General features: G+C 31.8%; 1 protein-coding gene across 3 annotated transcripts in view; it reads left to right on the top strand.

Moving 5' to 3' along the window:
- The window catches only part of Gria2 (glutamate ionotropic receptor AMPA type subunit 2), a 138,948-nt gene extending 136,443 nt beyond the window's left edge, over positions 1-2,505 (top strand). For all 3 annotated transcript variants that reach the window (XM_074041756.1, XM_074041755.1, XM_074041754.1), the window contains one exon: positions 1-2,505. This exon is cut by the window's left edge and continues 956 nt beyond it. The gene's annotated coding sequence lies outside the window, so the exon portion shown is untranslated.
- The last annotated feature ends 6,057 nt before the right edge of the window (positions 2,506-8,562 follow it).

Here is an 8,562-nt window from a genome sequence, read left to right as displayed (position 1 = left end):
CCCCTTTTAAAAAGATCAGATGATTTTTAAAAATATAAACTCACCCCCAAATAATATCTGAATCTGTTATTCATGGCTTACTATATATAATGAAATTTTTGTTAGTACAAAAGCATTTAGATTATATAGATAAATGCTAATAGATTTAAAAAGCTAATATTCAAAAAACAAACATCAGAATGTGTGAAGTTCCAAAGTGTTTGAGCTTGCAAAAGAGCAGAGCTCATTGAAAATGAAGTCAGAAATGCCTTGAAAGTAACTTTTTAGTTTCCCATTGACTTAAATTCTATAAACTAAATGTAAGTTTTTAGTTTTAAAATTATAAGAGCTGATGTTTACTTTATAAATGGTGAATATTTTAAACATTTTTGAGTCACCTGCGATATAGTTTCTTTCCGTTCCCACCCATAAATTCAATCCTAATATATTATTTATATTTTTTCCTCAGGTGGAATTCTTATTTTAATATGCCCAGGGTGGATAAAATGTCAGATATCTGTAACTTTTGATTAAATAGCTTATATTTCTCTAGTTGATAAATTTAAGGAACCTGTCCCTTCATAAAATAACTTTGTTGCTATTAAAGACCTTCAAATTAAATTAATTTTGGGTTGTAAATAGTAATTTACACCTAAGTTACTTTTGATATTTGTATCCTTGGTTTTTTTCTGCAGGTAAACATTTGTGTATCACTTGGTCTTCCACCAAGTGTCTTAAGATATTCCTGTTATATTTTGCAGAAGGGAAGGACACATGTAAAACTGAACAGTAGCCACTTGCACCCACCATGGTGGCAGGCGGCAAATCATGATATTCTTCAAAAATTTTGCTGTCCCTGATCAATTCCCGAGGTAATACAAATAATTTCAGGGTATTTCTCCTCATCAAGAATGCTGGAGGTGCATTTTATGTTTTAATAGTAAATGCTAGGATGACCAAATTGCAGACTAATGATTTCCATATTGTACTTAAAGTGAGTTTTTAAAAATGAAAAAGTTGACTATATACAATCAATGTTATTTATTGTACCTTTGGGCCTACTCTTCCAAAAATTGAGCTTATCAATTTTTCTCTGTCAAGCTTGAACTAATGTAAATAATTGAAATAATGTAAAGTTATATTTTCATGTTTTTATAGATACAACATGACAAGAATACATAATGTAAGAGTGTTGCAACTATGGATAATGTTGATTGGATAATGCACATCTCAGTTACAAGCAGTAATTATTGTTTATATCTATGTAATTGTGCGTCAGTATATTGCTATATAAATATGTTTGTGTGCACATAAGTGAAAAGTGATCAAAAAAGAGTGATGACAGCTGTCTGAAGGTTTTTTTAATTCATTTTATATAAAAACTGTTATGGAACGACCAAAATGTTTATGAACTATTCTTATGTGAATTTACAATGTCCTCTACTGTACTTTTTGTTTACAGTATAGTACCTTATTTTCTGCTGTGTTAAGTGGGGGTCAAGCTCCAAGGAGACATACACTTTCTACAACTTCTACTGAAGATATTGGGACTTCCAATTTTTCATGTGTACTATGTCAGAAAATGCTTTTGGTTTTATTTTTAAATTTAACATCGGATGGCTTTTTTGGAGTGTTGTAAAAACTTCAATCATACATAAAACATGTTCTTACAAAACCAAGACCTTTATTTTTTTATTTAATAATACTTCAAAATAATAATAACAAGCAACCAAAAATTGTAACATTATTCCCAAATGAACCCACTGGCTCTAGGGAAGGAAGACACCTCTGCTCGGCTTGTCAGCTAAGTACAAACAGAACAGAATAAAAATATCTTTTCATAAGATAAATGATTAACAATTCTGCTATTCCATACCCAAAGTCATGAAGACATTGGGCACAGGTACAACTACGACTACTAATTACATTACTCGTTCTGTGATGGATGTGACCTGTTGACTGAACACCATGCATTTCTGTCGGCAGCCCCCCTACTGTGTGCTGTCAGTTTATCTCTGCAATAGTGATATCAAGGAGTGGAAGGGTGACTTGTTTAAAAATTCTGATTTTCTTAAAATTTGTCCATTTATTGTTTTACTGAAGAGTATAATGAGAAACTTAAACTGATACTGTTTTAGTTAACTTTTTTTACCCAAGTGGTCATTTTAATAGTCACCCAAACCTATTTATATATATTGTAAAATTGTTAAAACATTTTAGTTCTTCAAAAATTGCTCATTTATTTTTAATTTTGTGTATTTAAATATACTTAATGTTTAACATACAAGTGTTCCAAGGAATCTGATTAAAACACATTGATGTTAACTTTCAAATCTGCAAATAAAGTAAATATTTTTTGGTGGATATGGTCATAAACTTAACAAATGACAGAGTTATTAACAATATGATACATGTATAGGATAATTTTTAACAACATCTTGATAGTATCATTTCTTAAAAACCTGTTGAGCTTAATTTGAATAAAATGCAGTGTACTGTCTGCCCTTTCTTCCATTTTAAACTTCATCATGTCCCAGAGGTACTTGTCTGGCAAATGCAAACAAATAACTCAGTTGTCATTTGTAGCTTGGAATATATTTCTGAGTATTTAAACTTATTTTCTGCTGGTAGAGTTGATTGCACATTGCTTTTTAAGAGCCCACTAGTCTGTCATGTAAAAGGATGTATAATTCTGGCAAATAGGCCTTTTTCCTTTCCTTCAAATGAAATAAGTAGGTGTTTGATTGAAATCATTGCAAAAGTGGTCTGTTCAAACTTTCATTGGAAATGTATGTGTTGTTAATAGTATAGCATTAACTTTGAAGAGTTTATTGGCTAAATTTCACAAATTTTGTGTGAATGAACTTACAAGAAGCTAATTGAAGGAATTATCAGCAAGATAAAATTGTTGATCAAATATGGGATATGGGAGAAGTTCTAGCTCTTACAGCTGTTTTATTTTAAATCACCAGCGTGGAAGATGGGTAAGTATAAACAAATCATCATGCTATTCTCAGTGAAAAGTTGGGATGCATTAAATGGCTTACAAAAATTATTTTGAAAATTTTAAAAGTCTTCTAATGTGCTGCTTTGGCTAACCTATGACACTGGAAATTTTATCAGTAAATTATACTTTATGTTTTGTAAAACAACATATGGCACTCCAAGTATATGAAGATTCAAATAAATTTAAATAAACATGACAACTAACCAAAAATGCACTAAGTTCCAATGAAAATAGAAAAGTCCCTACAGCAAAACTGGGTCATTAATAATTTGAGCATGTGTCCTCTGTCCTGTCTGCATTTATTTCCTTCTTGCTTTTCCATATTTCATCCTCCTTTTGCCATAAGCACAGCTGCCATTTTTCATATATCATACTTCAATGGTATCTTATTTTTTAGTCATTCATCTTGCTTTTATTCCCTTATGCTATCCCATCTAGTTCTGATTTGTCTGTCATGAGAGATTTTGCTTTGAGGGCACATGGAATGCAGTTCATTTTGTCAAAGACAATTGACAGTTTCAGTCTTCTTGATAGCTGTAAGAAATGACTAGGATTTTTTTAAAGAGAAATAAAAATTTCCTGCTAAGCCCTATTTCTGCATTGCTCACATATTCTGATCTAATACTTACCAATCTTTTATATTCCTCCATGTGCCTAAAGAACTCCAACAATTTATAGTTTCGGAAGGACACAGAAAGGAAACTGGTGAAGAAGGAAGACTGAGATGTTTGCTCATTAGAATACCTTCTTAAAGCCATTTTACAAGAGTACAAGCCATTGACTATTTTATTTGGACTCTCAGAGAAATTCTAGATTATGCCTTAATTGTGTTTTCTCCCAATTAGGCATGCTAATTTTGCTATTTCAGAGATAAATTTTCTTTTAGGATATGCAAAAATTTCACTATTACTTCATTGCTTATGCCTGAACTCACTGAACAGATTTGGTGACTTTTTTTCCCTTTCAGGTAATGTTCCAATTCCATTTTACTGTAAATTGGAATGTGGAGGAATGAATTAAACTCTTGGGAGGGAGTCAAAACCTGGACTGTAGTTTTAGGTTCCCTTTTTCTCACACCTCTCTTTGTCTCCTCAACTAGAGTATATGGTTACTAGGATAGTTTCATTTGGAATGCTGAAAGGAAATTTGATCTGATTCTTAAAGACTGAATCCAACGTTGTCTCTTTTTAAAATAGGAAAATAGGTTCATACATTGGAGTGCCACTTGGTACAGAAAAAATTGCCTTGTATATTCATTTCCAAATTTGTTTCATCCTCTCAAAGCATTAGTAAAGTAGTTGTATCCTGCAGCTTTCATTCATGAGTTCATTCCATCTAACAAATATTTTTGTATTCTTAAGTCAGTAGATACTCAAGCTAAGGCCTAAATGTGAATCCTCCGTCCTACAGATTATTATATATTTTTTAAAGCATGTACTTTTTGGATCACAGTCACTTAGAAATTATATGAATTCTAGGATTACTCTAGAACAACTCACAATTATTTCTTTCTGTCCAACTATTTTTAACTAAAACATTCAAACTTTACTGTAAAACAGAGGTCTGATGGCATTAGCCAACAATCTCAAATACAGACATATTTTGCTCTCAAAAATAGCTTAGAGAGTACAAGTTGTGCTCAGACATAAACTAATTTGTCATCCAATCAATATTTCTATCTCTGTTTTCCAAGGGTCAAACTCAAGTCATTAACAAATATCAGAGTCTGGTAATATAAACCTCTGTTTTCTGCATACCTTACATGTATGTAAGGTTTATTTCTTTGGGTAAGGTTAATTCAAATAACATTCAAAAGTGTTAGGAGTCAGCAGCTAAACAGTATGTTATATTCAAACTGCAAAAAAAAAAAAAATTAAAGAAACAAACTGGTAATTTCTCAACCAAGAACCAACTAAATCAGAATTTTTAATGAAAATGCTTAAAATGAATATCATTATATCATTGTTTATTTGATTTCATTTGCATTAAATCATATCTAAACTCAATGAAAATAGTTTATTTCAGATGAGAAAGGCTTGTGGGGTCATTGCACTTCTATTGAATTTCCTAAGGAAAAAAAAAGAAAAAACTTTTTTCTTATTAGGAATATATATTTATGTTATATCCACAGTATTTTATCTATTATATCCCAATATTAATAAGTAAGGAATTCTATGTGTTAAACATCAGAATCAAAATCAATTGTAAGTTAGCTGATGCATATTTTCCATTTATTTATGTTTGAATTTTACACTTTAGAGGTTTCCATGTAATTGAAAATTTTTCTCAGCCTGTTATGATCAAGAATTTTGTGGTATGAAAATTCCTGTGCTTATTGGAATTCTATAATTTAAGCTTTTGGATATATTTGACTCCTATCCAAAGCACTGTTGGGTAAATTTATATAGGGAATTGCCTCATGGAAATGAGTTTCAAGTTTCTTGAACTAATCAAGTAGAAAATGGAAGTCTGTAGTTCTGTGAGCTACATATTCTTACTGTTTCTCCCTTCTCTTCCTCATTCCTTCCATTGAGACCCTGTTTGGCTGATTATCTGAACTTTTATAGAGTAGTTTTACTGAAGTCAAAGTCATGGATTGCTATCTTGTGTAAGAGTTTATTTTACTTGATTTCTAGATCTTAGATAACCTGCTGATCTCCACGCAACCTTCTTGCAACCATGTGCCTTAGTTCTCAGTGAGGTAAATGAGGATGATCAGTGTGCAGCTGTCATCTTTACTTGGGAATCTTTTTAAATTTAAATGAATTTTTGGATTTATAACTATAGTCTGTATCTTAAAAATCTTTCAAGTCTGTTTTATGTGCATTATCTTGTTGATTATTTGTGTTAAAGAGATAAACATGTCTGTTCATTTTTATTTAATATTGTTTGTGTTTCTGTGTGTGTATGTTCATGTGTGTATTAAAAAGTTTTCATATCCTCTACAGTATTTATTCTGATAATTACTTATAACATTCTTAAAATACCTTCTGAAATATTAAACTAAAATATATTAAATGATTTGGAGTAAACCATTATGAGTATTTTAAAAGGGTTTTCAAAAGAAACCAAGCAACCATCTAGGTTGGGCACACATGAGTCGAAGTAACTAAAGTCAAGCCCCAAATTATACCTTACTGTTTTTATTTGAATTCATTGAAGGGATTGATTATTCAAGATTAAATTTCCAATATTTGTGGTTCATAACAAGCTGTCAAAGCATCACTGTATGGGAACAACTTTTGGAATCATGTTCACACATGTCTCCTTTTTGGTATTTCCTTCATCCGAGAAACAATAAAGGAGAATAAAATTGTGCTTCACTTTCAAAAGTGGTTTTCTGGAAACTCAAAAAAGAGTAAAACATTTTCTAGCTTCAAAGGATACTAAGTTACCCATATTATTTTCAATGCATCACGATCGTCTTCAGGACAGCATCTGAAGATAAGTAGACCATCCTAATGCTGTCCTTATCGAGGCAGAGAGACTAAGCACTTGGTCAACAGTGCAGAGTCATGAAGGATAAGTCAGGACCGGAATGCAGAACCAACTCCTCACCGGGGTGCTTCTCTTTTTCTCACCTGATAAGATTTCTTTGCAGAGGGACATTTTAAAATAATGATTAACTTTTGAATTAGGTTGCACTTTTGCACTTGAATTTATATCTAGAGATTTTTCTCACTCTGACTAGTATATATTACGCAGAAATATGTGTAATATTTCTGATTATTAGTAGAAATATAATTTTAAATGTTAGTACTAATATACATTGAAGTGGTTGATGTCTTATTACTTTCTGATAAAGACTAATCATTCAACCTAACAATTAGTAAGAAAAGACATGTATACATGTTTGCTTGATGGCTGACCTAAAACTATTTTTGAAAAAGGTGGGATTATAAATGCAAGCACAATTTTTCATTCATATTAATTTCCCTTTAAAATATGAAAACGTTTTGCAAATAAAGATGTAAAAAACTGACTTAAATCATAGGTGAAGTATGTCAAATATACACTTTTTATATTTTTGACATGTTTTATAAAGACAGTAATTTTTATGGATTTGTACCTTACAAAATGTAATATTATTATACAGCAACAAGTAAGTTTCAAAACATACTCATGTTTGATTCTTAGACTTATAGTCATTATTCACACATCATCACATACTTCTCATTGCCATACTCTCTTTTCCAATACAATGACAGAACAAGAAAATATTTCTGTGAGTGCAAGACTTATCACTTTGCATTGGAAAAAGATGCATGTTTTTACTACTTTTACTTTCTCTAATTCACCCTTGTCTTTTGTATAATGTGACCTGCCCAACAAATGAGCTCTTATTTACAGCATCAACATTACAATGATTGCTTGGTTTGTTGATTCTCCCCTTCCTCATTCATTAGTAGTCCCTACAAAAATCTTTCCTACATATAGTTTAGTATCTCAGACAAATGTGAAAATTTTCATATCTTGTGAGATTTAACCTGAGGTGTCCAAGGCATGGATTTGTAACAATACTCAAGCATGATGAAAACATCACTTAATACGTAATGAAGAGAAGGCTTCAAGGGACAGTAGTATGTGTGGCTGGGAAGACTACCAAGCCACCAATTAGGCTACAGTGAGCTCCCTGGCAGACATGCTCCTGTTACGTTGGAGAACCGGTGAACTGCCGTGTAAAGAGAGTGCATCACAGGAACTGCACAGCTTTGCTTAGTAAGAACCAGGTAGAAAAGTTATGGAGTTGAGTACAAAATTCAATATAGATCCTTCCTTTTCTCCACAAAAGCTATTCTTATACTACCTTGTTTTCACATAGTTTAGCTTTTTAAAAAAATCACATTTTATGACCAGATACCTAAAAAAATATCTTTTCACCCAATGGAAGTTTATTATGTTTAGCAACTTTTCAAATGATTTCCTCTCATAAAGGTATTGTTTCAATTTGTCCTTAGGTATCTTCTTCATTAAATTAACGCTCACTTATCCATAATAACTATAGATATTCCCAGGTGATTTTTTTCCTTCTATTTCAACACTGCTCAAATCTCTCAACTCTCTCTCTCTCTTTCTCTCTCTCTCTCTCTCTCTGTCTCTCTCTCTCTCTCTCTCTCTGTCTCTCTTTCTCAGCAAACCAGCATCTCTTCATATGGATAAATAATCTCTGTGGTGAGTTTTCTCAAACGTCTGTGCTTAGCTCTTATCCATTTTTCTCAGCTCCAGACATATACATTCAACTGTTCAATGCATTTATTGCTGTTGATATCATTAATAATAGTTGTTAATATTCATTGGAAATCTGTTACATGCCAGTCAGCAGTTTTAACATTTTATAAATATCAATGATTTTCACCCAGAAATAATAAGATTGGTGTTACCAGTATCTCCATTGTGCTAAATGAAATAAAGGCAAAAAGAGAGTATGGAACTTGCCCCAAGTGCCAATTGCAGCTGGAAATCTCAATAGGCACTTCCACCTGACAGACATCAAGACTGAATTCTTTATCTTTCCAGTAAAAATTGCTCCCTCTTTTGACAAGTTCCTTTGGGTCACATTTGGCTCCTAAATCATC

Source organism: Castor canadensis, chromosome 9, assembly GCF_047511655.1.
Source record: "Castor canadensis chromosome 9, mCasCan1.hap1v2, whole genome shotgun sequence".
Lineage (NCBI taxonomy): Eukaryota > Metazoa > Chordata > Mammalia > Rodentia > Castoridae > Castor > Castor canadensis.
The sequence above is the reverse complement of the archived record's forward strand: the minus strand, read 5'-3'. Positions and strand labels throughout refer to the sequence as shown.